The sequence below is a fragment of the Halictus rubicundus genome, chromosome 13, assembly GCF_050948215.1.
Source record: "Halictus rubicundus isolate RS-2024b chromosome 13, iyHalRubi1_principal, whole genome shotgun sequence".
In the NCBI taxonomy this organism is placed as follows: domain Eukaryota; kingdom Metazoa; phylum Arthropoda; class Insecta; order Hymenoptera; family Halictidae; genus Halictus; species Halictus rubicundus.
In genome coordinates this window covers 5,421,588-5,437,094 of record NC_135161.1, presented here as the reverse complement: position 1 = coordinate 5,437,094, position 15,507 = coordinate 5,421,588, and the positions used below count along the sequence as shown (strand labels likewise).

Below are 15,507 nucleotides of genomic sequence, written 5' to 3'. Positions count from 1 at the left end.
GTACCAGGATTGCAATGAACTGAAGTGAAATAGAAACTTATTTTCCTTGTTATTATGTTTAGCAGATTGAGAATAATATAATAGTATGTTTAAAATTTTCTAATATTTCTGCTACTTAAAATTATACCTACTAATTATTGTCGTAAATGCATAATATCCGCAGTCTATTAATAACATATATCTTTATTAGACTCAGTTCAGAATCTTCATCACGTGGCTGACTCGATATTGTAGGGCAAGGGGTTAACGTTGAAAGCGCATAGAAAACACGCTTGTAAGAGAAAATCGGTATGTGTCGCTTCCGATCGGAGATTGCTTGAATTATATAATTTGTGCCCTAAGAGAGCGCGTTTCAAAAGGGAGCATCTTTCGAAAGGGAGCTCGTGTTTGGGAAGAGAACGAGCAACTTTCTAGAGCCCCAGCCGCTTGATAAACGCGTGGATGCGCGTTTCACACGGAAAAGCACGCGAATACGCGAATACGCAAAAAGTGACGAGGCTGCATCGATCCTCCGGGGAACAGGGCGCGACGGTACGGGGGTTAGGGGGCGGAAGGGGACGGTACGAAGCCGCCGAAAAAGCTAATACAGCGGGAGCTAGCGGGGAACGAAGTTCGCAAAGTCCCCGACGACAAACAACGAGAACAATTTCTCGGAGAACGAGAGGAACAGAGGGGAAGAGAGTGAGAGAGGGAGATAGAGTTCTATTTGCCAATTCGATGCGTGGCCTGAATGAACCAAGACCAAGATCGAAGTGAGAGCCGTTCCGATAATAAACATCGTTACTGGCCGACGTCGATAACTTTATTAATACCCGCGGCGCTGGCTCCCGTCGTTCTCCGAGAAATCTCGTGTCGCAGACGCGATTAATATCGATGCGATTTCTTTGTAGCCAGCGAACGCCGCGACGCCGCGTCTTTGACCCATCGCACCGCGATTTCATTTCGATTTCTCCGAGCGAAACAACACCACTGCTTAACCCCTTGCGCATTGCGCTAATAACTTCTTCGCTTTTCCCCTTCGTGTTTGTTCACTGGCAATAATTCCTCTCCCTATTAAATGTAATTTTTCCTGGTTTTATGTAGCCGTGGTTAATACAGGAACGTGCTGTTTAGTTGCTCGAGCAATCGATTAACTCGATGCAAGAAATTGCATCTCTCCTGATTTTCTAAAGCAGCCTGGCGCACTGCAGAAACTTACAGCTTTTTTGCATTACGCTAAACAATAGAAAAAGTTTTGAAAATCAGGGACCAAAAATAACAGTTATTCTAAAATTTTCTACGATAAACGTCGTTAATACAAAGTTGGTTATTATTCAAATTTAAGATAATCTACACAAAATATAAAGACAAAAATTCGAAGAGCAAAATGATTAAAAAATCTCGATTTTGTACTTTTTGGTTACAAATAACAGTCATCAGAGTCCGAAAAATAGGGTCCTCCTGGATAACTATTATCGATGAAGAAAAACTGTTACGATTGTTCGAAGCAGTTATCGATGAGAGAAGTTCATTTCGATCACTCATAACAGTTATCAATGAGAGAAATTTATTTTTATCGCTCATAACAGTTATCAATGAGAGAAGTTCATTTCGATCACTCATAACAGTTATCAATGAGAGAAATTTATTTTTATCGCTCATAACAGTTATCAATGAGAGAAGTTCATTTCAATCGCTCATAACAGTTATCAATGAGAGAAGTTCATTTCAATCGCTCATAACAGTTATCAATGAGAGAAGTTCATTTCGATCGCTTTATAACAGTTATCAATGAGAGAAATTAATTTTTATCGCTCATAACAGTTATCAATGAGAGAAGTTCATTTCGATTGCTTTATAACAGTTATCATTGAGAGAAGTTCATTTCGATTGCTTTATAACAGTTATCATTGAGAGAAGTTCATTTCGATTGCTTTATAACAGTTATCAATGAGAGAAATTTATTTTTATCGCTCATAACAGTTATCAATGAGAGAAATTCATTTCAAGTGCTCATAACAGTTATCAATGAGAGAAGTTCATTTCAATCGCTCATAACAGTTATCAATGAGAGAAGTTCATTTCAATCGCTCATAACAGTTATCAATGAGAGAAGTTCATTTCGATCGCTTTATAACAGTTATCAATGAGAGAAATTAATTTTTATCGCTCATAACAGTTATCAATGAGAAGTTCATTTCGTTCACTCATAACAGTTATCAATGAGAGAAATTAATTTTTATCGCTCATAACAGTTATCAATGAGAGAAGTTCATTTCGATCGCTTTATAACAGTTATCAATGAGAGAAATTTATTTCGATCACCCATTACAGTTATAGATGATCGAATTTCTTTTCACTTGTTCATAATAATTATTGATGAGGAAATTCATTTCAGTTGCTTATTTAATTACTGAGTTGTCTACTCTGTTTCGGATGGAGCAAGCCTGTGAAATTCATTGAGAAGGTTTCGCACAACAAGACGAATCAAGACCCCATAAGGACAAGACAAAATCTGGAAAAAATCTTTCAAAATTTTTTCAACTGGGGAAATCAGAAATATAGACTCTCGTATCTATCAAAACCAGCGTGCATAATTCACGCTGTGCCTGCAACTCAGGTTAGCGTTGAACGAACCTTTTCTGCGCTAAAATTAACGTTAAATAATTTGCGGTGTAATTCGTCAGGAGAAAATTTGGGAAAACTCATGTTTGTGACATTAAATTTTGATTGTAGCAATTAATTTTATGAATAAAAAATTTATGAAATAATTGATTGTTTACCATTTGAGAGTTGTACTATTTAATAATAACTATTACAATTTTCCTCCATCAATAACTGTTATGAGTGATCGGAATGAACTTCTCCCATCGATAACTGTTATGAGCAATCGAAATAAATAGATGTCATTGATAACTGTTACGAGCAATCGAAATAAATTGATCTCATCGATAACTGTTATGAGCGAAAGAAATGAATTCTGCTATCGATAACTGTTATCAGTGATCGAAATAAATTTCTCTAATTGATAACTGTTATGAGCGATCGAAATAAATTTCTCTCATTGACAACTGTTATGAGTGATCGAAATGTACTTCTCTCATTGATAACTGTTATGAGTGATTGAAATAAAATGTCATTCATAACTGTTATGAGCGATTGAAATAAATTTGTCATTCATAACTGTTATGAGCGATCGAAATAAATTTCTCTTATCGATAACTGTTATGAACGATCGAAATAAATTTCTCTCATCGACATCTGTTATGAGCGACCGAAATAAACTTCTCTCATCAATAACTGTTGTTAGCGACCGAAATAAATTTCTCTCATTGATAACTGTTATAAGCGATCGAAATGAATTTCTCTCAACGACAACATTTACCAACAAGAGAACAAATTTTCGGTTACTTATAAACCTTGTTTGTAACCAATACGATTTTAGTCGATGAAATACTTGTTATTCCATGACTGTTTTTTCTCTTTGGTTATGATACTTATGGTCTCTGGTGAAAATTGTTGGTAAAAATTAAGTTGGGGACACAATAAAAAGACGGATGGACGTCGCTTCAGAATGACGTGGGCAAGCGAGACAGAGAAAGAGAGTGAGGGAGAGAGAAGGCAGGCCCGGTGTGCGGTCGATCGATCGGCCAAATATTTGCATGAAAAACAAAGGGGGGAAGATTAATGGAAATTTTTGCAAAGTGCCCGACGCATCGGCCCCCGGGAGCAATCGGTAGAATTTCCCGGGCTTTCGCCGAGGAACACAATCGGCTCGGGGAAAATTGCGTTGTACAAAAAAAAAAATAAAAAAGAAAACCGAATATTTTCTCTATTCGATCAACGACCATCAGGAGATTCGTCCTGAAATTTCACCGGTGCGAGAGATCGATCGATAGACTCGTTCGAGACATAACAGAGGCAGCTGCAGCCGCCGCAGCAGCAGCAGCGGCAGCATAACCGACGTCATCCGAGTCTCGATTTCCTTGTAACCGGGGATCGAAGAACGCCGACACAACGTTCGGTTTCTGCCCTGCGGATGCTCGCTAATCAAATAGAAATTGAATTTCCATTAATAACGGGGCCCCGTGCCGTGGTAACGTCATTTCCGTTGGTATCGAGCGCCGGCTACGGAGAACCAGAAAGAGACGAAGAGGGACGACGCTACTTTTGTCTCTGTGGACGAGAGCGTTGCCGCACGGCAAATGAGATTAAAAGGATGAAACGAGGCCCGAAGATCGCGTTTTAGGATCAACTCGACTCGCTCCCGGGACCGTAGAAATTTTCTGTTTACCGCTATCGACGCATCCACTCTTTTTTTCTTTACCACCTGGTATGCAATCTTTGATCGAAGCCACGCGACACATCCGTCGCGTTCCTGTACGATAAGCGGTATTGAAACGGTCGAACGGATCGTGTGTAACCCCTTGCACTACGATTTATTTTACGGTTTCAATGATTAGAACTTTCTTGTAATTCGTAATTTGCTAAAAAGAAAAAAACGAGAAAATTAGGTACTACGTTCAGCGTGGATCAAAGAATAGTATCTCCTGGACGATATATATAGCTGGCAAGACCCGTGTTGTTGACATATAAAAGGATAAAATGTAGTTTAAAGACGGCTTGTTTTTCCTGTGATCGTTGGAATTTCCTGTTTACTGCCATCGAACGCCTCCGCACCCTTCTTTTTTCTCCCATGCTGACGGTGGCTGAAACTGTTGATTGAAACAGCAACCACGCTATGCAACAACGGGCGCACGGCCCCCCCGGCCGGACCGCATAAATTCCGCGGTCGTAATACTTTTATGATTCCATTTCCATTATTTATCGGGTCGATGGAAACTGGAGCGGATCGATCGCGATAAAACGAACGCGTGAAAAACGCGCGCGCGCGAGCGCTCCTCCACCCTCTTTCTAGGCTTACAAGGCTCTACAACCCCCAGATAGGAGTCCCTTGTTTTGGCAAAGAACATGCAATCTTATTTGCAACAATTCCAAGATCAGCGTGTTTCCAAAAATTTCGTCAGTTCCTCCGAGTTTATCAAAGATCCCTTTACCGAGGATCAGGAAGAGTCAGAAGCAGAGAGATACAGAGAGAGGGGAGAGAGAGAGAGAGAGAGAACTCGTCTTCTTTAGAGCATCGAAATCACCGTAATAGGCGCACGTTCCGCCTGTAAATTTCGTATTAAAGCGGCCGAAGAGGCCGTCGGATGAGCCTCGGAGATCCTCTGAATCCGAGTTGGAACGTCCTGATAAATCCTCGTCGAGGATGGACGTCACGTGGCCCGGAAGATCCTCAAAATCGGAACGAGTTCCGTAAGCCGCAGAAGCAAACTTTCCGGGATCCTTTGAGCGACTCTGACTTATGACAGTGAACGAGCATCTCCGGGCAATCAGGACATCTTCGAATCGAAGGATGACGACTAGTACGGACCTCAAAGGACGTCGAGAGGAAATCTGCAGCGGGAGAATTTTCGAAGCGGTCGCGCAGGATCTTTGGAAGATCTTAACACACGGATGGTCAGTGCTACGGTACGACGAATCGAGAGATCTTTGGGGAAAGGCGATCGTTGCAGTCGAAAATCCTGTTTGCGATGCAATCTGCACCGTCCTGCGACCGTAGCCATCGTTATATTACACGCTATTTGATGCTCGAACTTCTGCGAGTTCTACGCCTATGGCGGAGTCATTTCTGACCCCGACCGATGTACCTTTCATTACAGTTCTCTTTCGATATACGGCTTTCGCCGTATTTCGGATGAAGAAAAAGAATAGGGGACAGCGAGTTTCTTATTTCGAAATAAAGGGTGTCGTCTTATATCGGAATAAAATTGTACAGTGATTTCTCTATATGAGTCGTTCACAGGCCAAATCGATTAACTCCACTTTTTGAAATATTCTAGATTTAGGTGTCAAAGCACTTGGTTCAGTCATAACATTTTTTTATTTATACAAATTTTCTCAAATAATACAGATTAACACCATTAACCCATTGACTGCCAAACTAGAAACCTCAAACATTCCACAAAAACAAAGTAAGTTATTTAATGAAATAAAAATTGAAAAAAATGAAATGTATGATAGTGAGTAGTCCTTCAACTTTCTTGCATTTTACAAATCCTAATTAAATTTGGTGCATTGAATATATTACGGTAAAAATTCATTTTAAAACCTGGACAAATAATTCCGTCACCCAGATATGGGTGACGTGGCAGTCAACGTGTTAAACAACAAAATTTTTTGGTCACCGAATAATACATCATTTATTTCAGAAGCCATTTTGATTAACTCTGTAATCTAATGTAAATCGTTGCAATAATGAAATCCGCAATAGCAATCTGCAAGTTCTTAAGCAACAGTGCTGCCGCCTGGCAGGAACTAACAGAACTAACTGCTACAGAAGCAAGTACTTGTGAATTATTATTAAACAATTATTTCAGTTTAAGTGTCAGCTCTTTTTAGAAATACAAATATACCGTTACATGTCAAGATGGATGAGACGAACAATAATTGTTTGGATCCGGAAAATGCTGAATCTGACGGTTCTTCAACACTATTTATAAGCAGAAATCTTGGCTCAAGAAAAAGGTTATGTATTTCTAGTAACTCGAAAATAAATCGGGACTTGAAAATAAAAATAAAAATCTTTTAAAAGATGTAAAATAATGAACTTTTTCTGCAACAACAAATATAACTTGAAGACTGATTTTGATGTTATTACTTCTTTTTCACTTATCAAATCGATCAACTCTCTTAGTCACCCAAAAGTTGTGATATTAATAACGATTACACCAAGGCTATTCTATCTTATTCATTCTACATGTCTCTATGTGAAAGCTACATATGTATTTAAACATTATACAATGTTTATTTCAACTTTTATTTTAAAGGGAATTTTTAAAAACAATGTATATTGTTTCATCACGTCTCTCCACTTTCTGTTTTATGGAGTTAATCGATTTGAAATGTGAGGGGCTCATATATGTCGCCAAAGCCTGGATGATAAACGTCGCGGAATTATCCCCACTATCGCGGGGTATATCCTCGGATGTCTAAGAGTGTAAACATAACACGGGTCGGGTATGTCTCCTATACGATACAAGACACTGACAAGATCCGTGTTGTTGACATATATCGAGAATTCACTGTACACATTGACGGGCGGGCTTATCCCCACCATGACGGGTCATGAATGACTCCGGCATAGCATACGGAGGGTTAACACTAAAGCTATCAGCGCCAGTCAAAATGACCGGTTCCAGATTTTTTATTTGACAATTACTGAAATTATAAAGATGTTTTCGTGGGAAGTGATTAAATAAATATATTTAGTAGAGTATGTATTGTAACACGAACCGCGCAAAATCCAAATAAATTCAATCTCGTCATTTTTATTCGACAATATGTACAGGGCCACCATAGCGTGATTCTACACCTCTGGATCGGTGGAAATCTGTTAAAAAAATGCACCGCAAAATTCATCTTGACCTTGGAAATCAAGGTTAAAGTGTCGAAACATTTTCTTTTATTGCATCGTGTAGTACTCATCACTCAAATTTTTCGACACTTTGACCTTGATTTTCAAGGTCAAGATCAATTTTGCGGTTCATTTTTTTCGAGATATATAATTTTTATACACCCTGTACACTCTCGCTCACAAGTCTTAGGACAGTAATCATTTTTGACCTTAATTTTCGAGGTCAAAATGTATTTTGCGCTGCATTTTTTCCACAGATCCCCACCGATCCGGAGGTGTAGAATTACGTTATGATGGTCGTGACATATAATTTTTATACACCCTGTACAAGTCACTTTGAAGGGGGCCGGTGGGAATTTGGCCTTGACTGTCACGCTATGTTACGCTGTGCCTTTTTTCTAGACATTTTACGTCTTAAATAAGTAAGTAATCAATTAAAAATGCATACCACCGTGTTTGTAAATGTCTTTGCTACGTCTGACCAGAGCCTTTTTTCGATACGAACACTAAATCTCTCGAAATTAAGAGAATCTCTGCAATATACGTATATGAACTTGCAAAATCAAAAGGGTCAAAATCTTGTCAAATTGACGCTTCAATATTGCAATGAGCAGTTTAAAAGTGGTCACTTGTGTTTCCTAAAAGTCCAATCTACGTCTGTCCAGACCCCAAATTGCGAATTTCTATCTGATCGTTGAGTAATTTGTAATATTCGGCAGAAAACTCGCTTTCTGAGGCAAGTGTGACGTCACAAGATGGCTGCCGCAGAGAGATTCTCTCTGCAATATACGTATATAAACTTGCAAGGGTCAAAATCTTGTCAAATTGGCGCTTCAATATTGCAATGAGCAGTTTAAAAGTGGTCACTTGTGCTTCCTAAAAGTCCAATCTACGTCTGTCCAGACCCCAAATTGCGAATTTCTATCTGATCGTTGAGTAATTTGTAAGATTCGGCAGAAAACTCGCTTTCTGAGGCAAGTGTGACGTCACAAGATGGCTGCCGCAGAGAGATTCTCTTAAGGCTCGGTAGGTTTAGCGTTCAGGTACTAACGCGGAGCGAAGTCAACATTTCAGTTGAACAGATTGAAAGGTTGTCGAACAAAGAGAATTTCACGGTCACCATAGAAGTCTCGAAGTCTTGTGTGCGAGTCACCGACGCAATCCCCGTTCCCAGCATTTGCAGCCGGCAAACGATCTAATCTCTAATGGCGACGCAGGTAGAGCAGGTGTCCCGAGTCGCAAGATGTTCTCTCGAGAAGAAGGCAAACCCCGGAGGGTGCCCGCATCGACGGGACCTGTATGGGAGAAGGGGACTGTGTTCGAAAGACCAGGATGTTAAAAATCGTCGAGAAAATCGATCCGTCTGGACGACGGGAATTTCGATCGTAACGATCGTTCCTCGACCACACGGTTTCTTCCTTAACTCGGTTTCGAGTTTTCTGGGGATGTTCGAGGATTGAATGGGGTGATGGATGGTGCAGAGGCTAATCGGCACGGCACACCCCCTCCGATATCTGCGCCGGGGATGCCTGGGAAATCAGTCGGCATTGAATTACCGTTTCCAGGGAGAGTCAAGCCCCGGGATATCGCTCTCAAGAAGGAAATCTGGTCTCGATCGTCGATCCAGGCGAGAGTCGCACAGTGGCGAGTTTCGTCGAAATCCTGGCCAAAATTGGACGAAAAGTTATTTCGTTACAATAGTGCAATTTGTTTTAATAAAATTACAGATTTCTGTATATATGTCGTCAAAGCCTGGATGATAAACGTCGCGGAATTATCCCCACTACCGCAGGGTATACCCCGTGAAGGGCCACGAAGTTCGAAAGGTAAACATAATACGGCTGGGGTATGTCTCCTGGACGATACATGGCGCTGACAAAACCCGTGTTGTTGACATATATCGAGAATTCACTGTATACAGTGATTTCTCTATACAGGGATAATCGATAGAATGCCACGATTAGTTCAAGCGGATGTATTGATGAAAAGAAAATATTAATAATCGAACCGAGTCTATTCAAAATGTAAACAATGTGCTTCAATCCTAAATAATCTGTTACAGTAGATGCAAAAAGACATGCGGTAACGCATAAAAGGAGCCTGCACTATGTTTAATCCTTAGCACTCGAATGGCGACCGCAAGGCGCCACTAAAAATTGCTGTACCATTATTCAAAATATTTTTTACATTATTAAATTTGTTTCTACTTAATAAATTACTAAACACTTCAATATTGTACGAGCACATTGCCCCATTTTCGTATGTACAACATGAAAAAAATATACAGGCTGAGGCATTTAAAACCGGCCACCTGTATAACTTGGTTGCTATTGGTGATAGAAAAAAACGCATCAGGCCAAAATTATTTGGTATCGAGGGGCTGATTATCCGATGTTACAACAATAGTTTTTTGATAGGTGGAGACGTCAAGGAGATATGAAGGTCATCGGAGACAATTTCAACGATGTAGACCTTCAAGGTCATTCAAGGTCATAAACGTTAGCAAGTAGGAAGAATATAAACTCACTGTGAATGCTACGTAATGAGATATTTTCTTTATTATTAATACTAGAACTACCCAGCAATACATGCGACTGACGTATATTGCTTTGTAACAGTGACAAGACTGTGCCGATTCAGACTTCATACAACTTTTATTGTAACATGTGCTTCAATGAAGAGGTTCATTAAAAAATTTCCGATGAAAACATTTTTACAATTTCAGTAATTGTAAAAGAAAAAATTAGGAACCAGTCATTCTGACTGGTCCGGTACTTCTAGTGTTAAAGCAATCGAACCGAGTCAATTCAAAATGTAAACAAAGTGCTTCAATCCAAAATAATCTGCTACAACAGATGCAAAAAACGATGACCAGCCACAGAAAGACAGTGTCCGAAGGTTCGCCCACTGATGATTGCATTGTGCATTAAAGTGTGCGATGATCAATAGCAGCACAGGCTCCTTTTACGCGTTCCTTCATGTCTTTTTGCAATCTGTTGTAACAGATTATTTTGGATTGAAGCACATTGCTTACATTTTGAGTTGACTCGGTTCGATTGCTTTAATAATAAACAAAATATCCCATTACTTAGCATTCACAGTGAATGTATATTCTTCCTCCTTGTTAACGTTTATGACCTTGAATGACCTTGAACGATTATATCGTTGAAATTGTCTCGAGAAGCGCTACAATTGTAGGAGTTCAATAATATGTGGTTCCATTTAAAAAAACAGACGATGACCTTCATATCTCCTTGACGCCTCCACCTATCAAACAACTAGTAACATCGGATAATCAGCCCCTCGATACCAAATAATTTTGGCCTGATGCGTTTGTTCCTATCACCAATAGCAACAAAGTTATTCAGGTGGTCGGTTTGAAGTGCCTCACCCTCTGTATACAGGGTGTCCCACATAACACTTTTCACGATTTTTCAAGTACTTGCGATAATCTGACAAACAAATATCAATATGATCAGTTTTCGATTGGCTATGCATTGCAATAAAAAGAAGTTCGAAAAAATTTTTTTTAGTATTGTCAAGGTCTGAAAGGTCAAATGAAAATTTCAACAAGAAATGACAGTCATGTGGGACACCCTGTATATATTTTTCATGTTATACATACGAAAATGGTGGAATTTACTCGTACAATACTGAAATGTTTAGTAATTTATTGAATGCGAATTTAATAATGTAAAAAAAATATTCCAGTAACATCGGATAATCAGCTCCTCGATACAAAATAATTTTGGCCTGATGCGTTTTTTCCAATCACCAATAGCAACCAAGTTATTCAGGTGGTCGGTTTTAAGTGCCTCACCCTCTGCATAGAAGGGAAATATTCTAAGTCGTAAGAAATTTTTCGTTTTGAAGATCAAATAGCTTCGAGTGCAAAGGGTTAAAATTGCAAGAATATTTTACCGCGGTATTGAATTATCTAAACAAAAATTTGTTCGATCGAAAAGAGCTACAGACAATGATATAAATAACAATAACGTTGGTGCAAGGGCTAATGTCAAAGCTCATTGTTAAGAAACTTGTTCCACGCTTGTGAAATTCTGATCAAAAGCTGAAAATCCAAGTGTTTGTATTTCGGCCATCTTAAAGTGAAACGATTAAAAATTGAGGAAACGGCAGGAGGGTACGTTCTGAGGGAAAAGTTCATGTTTTCGTGTGTACGAAAGGGGGGCCAGCAGGGGCGGAGAGGAGAGGTTCCTGGCACGGATCCTGCTCATATTTCAGGATCCTTTTCTGCCGGTGCAGCCTGGAAAAGGGGTCTCCAGCAACCCCCGCCGCGAAAACGAGGACAAAGAGCCATTTTGCCGTAACGCGATATGTCACGTTGCCGGCAGAAACCCACCCCCGCTTTTTCTCCGAAGGCCGAGTCAGGGGGTGGCACACAGGGGTCGTCGTCGTCGAGTCGAAAGGGGAGCGAAGGGAGGCTTTTCTGTGTCACCGATTTAATCCTGCCCGAACACGATTCCTGCGTTCGTTCCTTATCCTGGATATCATCCTCTCCTTAACCCTTTAACACCCTACCGCATCGTTTCACCTTTTTCCGCTTTAATGGTTCCCTGGGAGAAGAAGAAAATTCACATTTATCTGGCCGCGTTTGCAGCGACCATCTTGCATCCGGATTAAAACCGTCCCGGACCCACAGTGGCGAGTTTCGCTGACATCCTGGCACAAAGTACAGTGAATTCTCGATATATGTCAACGACACGGGTCTTGTCAGCGTCATGTATCGCCCAGGAGACATACCCGAGCCGCGTTATGTTTACCATACCTTTCGAACTTCGTGGCTCTTCACGGGTATACCCTGTTGCAGTGGGGATAATTGCGCGACGTTTATCATCCAGGCCTTGGCGACATATACAGAGTGATCGTTTCAAAACTTTCCAGCCCAATATCTCGAAAAGTATGAAAGATATTAAATTATATTTAATATTATTGGCATACGTTATTGGCATACACTCCCGTCCATAAGTTACCGAACACTGATTAAAATTTGGATGCAGACGATATTTTGTTACTAAAGGACCTATGTTAGGAAATAAAAATGGTGCTTATTAATATTTTCTAATGTAGAGAACATGTCAGTCAAATTGTATGTCAAAGATCTGACTCATATTTTCTTTTCATCAATACATCCGCTCGAACTAATCGTGGCATTCTAATTAATTTTTTAAATTTCAGTGGGATAATTACTTTCGAATTTATCTTCTAGAGCTGTTTTAATTTTAATAAGGCGCTGTTTTGATTTTGGCCACGCTTCTCTTATTCTATCTATCTCATCCCACAATTCTCAATGTCTTTTTTCCAACATTTATTCAAATTGTATATGTATATTTTTAATTTTGCATTCAAACATTATCGCATAATAGCTGCATATAAAAAAAAAATGAAACAATAAAATCAAGCCCGAAACTTGTATTCTTGTGTTATAATAATTACTAGACTGCGGATCTTTGTGCAAAATAAAAATTGTCTGCATCGATTACTCAGTAGAATGTTATTTCTTCACTTGCTAATTTTAATAGACGATAAAAATAGTACATTAACATTTAAAATTTTTTAAATTTTCCTACAATTCCAAATTTTATCTACACAATTTTGTTATAAATGCATACAGATCCACAGTCTAATAATTACCAATTAGCTAGAAGTAAGTAAGTGTCTTAAATATAAAAATATATCAAAATAAATGTATGTATTAAATATATTTACAAATTTAACAACTTTTAGAAACACATTCAGCTTAGTAAATATATTATTCCTCTAAATTTTTGAAAAATCATTCTTTCAATAAAATTTGGTTCAGTGCCTAAAGTGTTTTTTAGTCGTCAAAGAGTTCCGACGAAGAAGCCGAGAACCTATGCACATAGGCGCACGGACGCGGGCGACTTTAAACAATAATAACACGTGATATTGGCCGAGATTGGAAATAATTCTTACACGATTGTGTAGAAAAAAGTATACTGAAAATACTCCATTTTGTAAAATTCTATGATCTCGTATGATACAAAAGATATTCCTTGCGAAGTCTTGAGAATTTTGAAAATGTCCTACATTGCATCTGGCATAACATGTTTAATACATTATGAATAGTAATTTTTAATCGACAATGGCAATTTACAGCTAAGGATAAACCTTTCGTTTAAAAAGAATTGTAAGGAAAATATTAAAAAGGAACGTCAGGGCATCTCAAAGAAGAAAAGCAATTTTTTCCATGGGAAAGGCTATCTTCAAAACTTCCAACTTTAACCGTTTATTACAGTAATAGTATATATTAAATTTTATTAATTTTTTCATTTTCAAGGTTGATGGATATTTAGAAAGCAATAAGTGTTCAACATAAGTCAATACGAGACAGTTGATTTTTTCAAAATGCAAAATGTCACTAAATTTCCCGTTTTAGACACCACTGTGTGGCGTTCCATTCTTTCAGCTGGACAACAGGGGGTGAAGGAATTGATTATGCAAAGTACGCTAGTTAGGGTAGAAGTCGAGTGAGAGAATTGTTCGCCGGGGTCCAGCGCGTGCCAACGGATAATTCGATAGGTTCGGTAATCGAAGCGAAATTGGACCGGGTCGCAGGAAATCGAAATATAATTCCGCGTTCCCCGCTCGTTTTAACGAGCCACCGCCACCGCCAGCGCTAACGATTTTCGAAAACTGATACCCCCCCCCTCCTCGCCGCTGGCAATCTGTTCCCGATAGAGCACAGAACCCCCGAGGATGTACCTGTTGATGCGCAGCCCCCGCTCATCGCAAACGGTTCGTTCGATCGTTTCTCGGTCGATTCTCTGCCGATCGTGCTACCCCTTCATTCAACACTCCAAACAATCTTCCATGGAGAATACACTCTATGGCATTTCGGACCTCAACGATTCACAATTATTGCTATTTGTCAATTAAAACCGTACGCAACACGTTAAGGGACCCTTAACACTGTGTTCACGGGACCCGTCAAAATGGCGGGTTCTAGAATTCTTAACACGTTCGCGGACGTGAATGCTATAGCATTCATTTTCATAGTGATGCAAAATGACATGAATGCTACAGCATTCAAATTTTAAAGCCAATTTGTATTCATTTAATTTTATACAACCTTAAGTTTTTGTAATTAATATACATTTCAAAGTAATGACCAACTGTCATTACTAATGACAGTTAACTTATTATTATTGAGTATGTCTAATCAGATTTCGGATAGTACTAGTTTCAAGAAAAATTGCCTGTCTATTTTTGCAGCTCGCTGAAATGTTTACTGTCCGTGAATGTGTGAATTCACAATTATCGAAATTGTAAAGATACACGAATGAGACATTATTCAACAAATTTATTTCTTTGGGTGTACAGTGAATTCGCGATATATGTCGCCGAGGTCTGGATGATAAATGTCGCGGAAATATCTGCACTACCGCAGGGTATACTCCGTGAGGGGTCAAGATGATCGAGAGATGTCGTCGAGGAGTGTAATATAATACAAAGAATAGTCAGGATCTCGTCGACAGCATTTCCCGTTGTGACTTTGTCTAATACAATATAGGACGAATGTGTTTACACTCCTCAGCGACCGAGGCCTCAGCGCGGCGGCCAGAAACCGCTGTCCTTCTCTACGTTCGCCGCGGATCAAGTGACTCCTGGAGAATAAACGACATCCGTGTTGTTGACATACAGGGTGGCCCACATAACTCTGAACAGCTCAATATCTCGAAAACTATGCCATCGATTTTAAAGTTCTTAGTCTTAAATTGCATGGAACTGAAGGGCCTTTCTGACTACATAAACGTGAAGTGGCCTCCCTTCCCCTTTAACGGGGGAGGGGAGGTACCTTTGTCATTTTAAATGGAACCCCCTATAAAATGTTACATATTTAGATTCTACCGGAAAAAACAAGTCAATTTTGTCTGAAACATTTTTTTGTCAGATACTTCCATGATGAGATATGACAGTTTGAAGTTTCGAGTTGTAGGTACTTGAAGCGCTCGGAAATAGCGTTATGGAATTATACGCGCTTGAGTCCTTTGCTTATTCATGAAGAAACA

The 15,507-nt window shown here is 39.4% G+C and overlaps 1 protein-coding gene across 3 annotated transcripts in view; it reads right to left on the bottom strand.

The window, feature by feature from the left end:
* Positions 1-15,507, bottom strand: part of Dora (zinc finger SWIM domain-containing dorado) — a 493,890-nt gene that overhangs the window by 17,829 nt on the left and 460,554 nt on the right. The window lies entirely within an intron of this gene.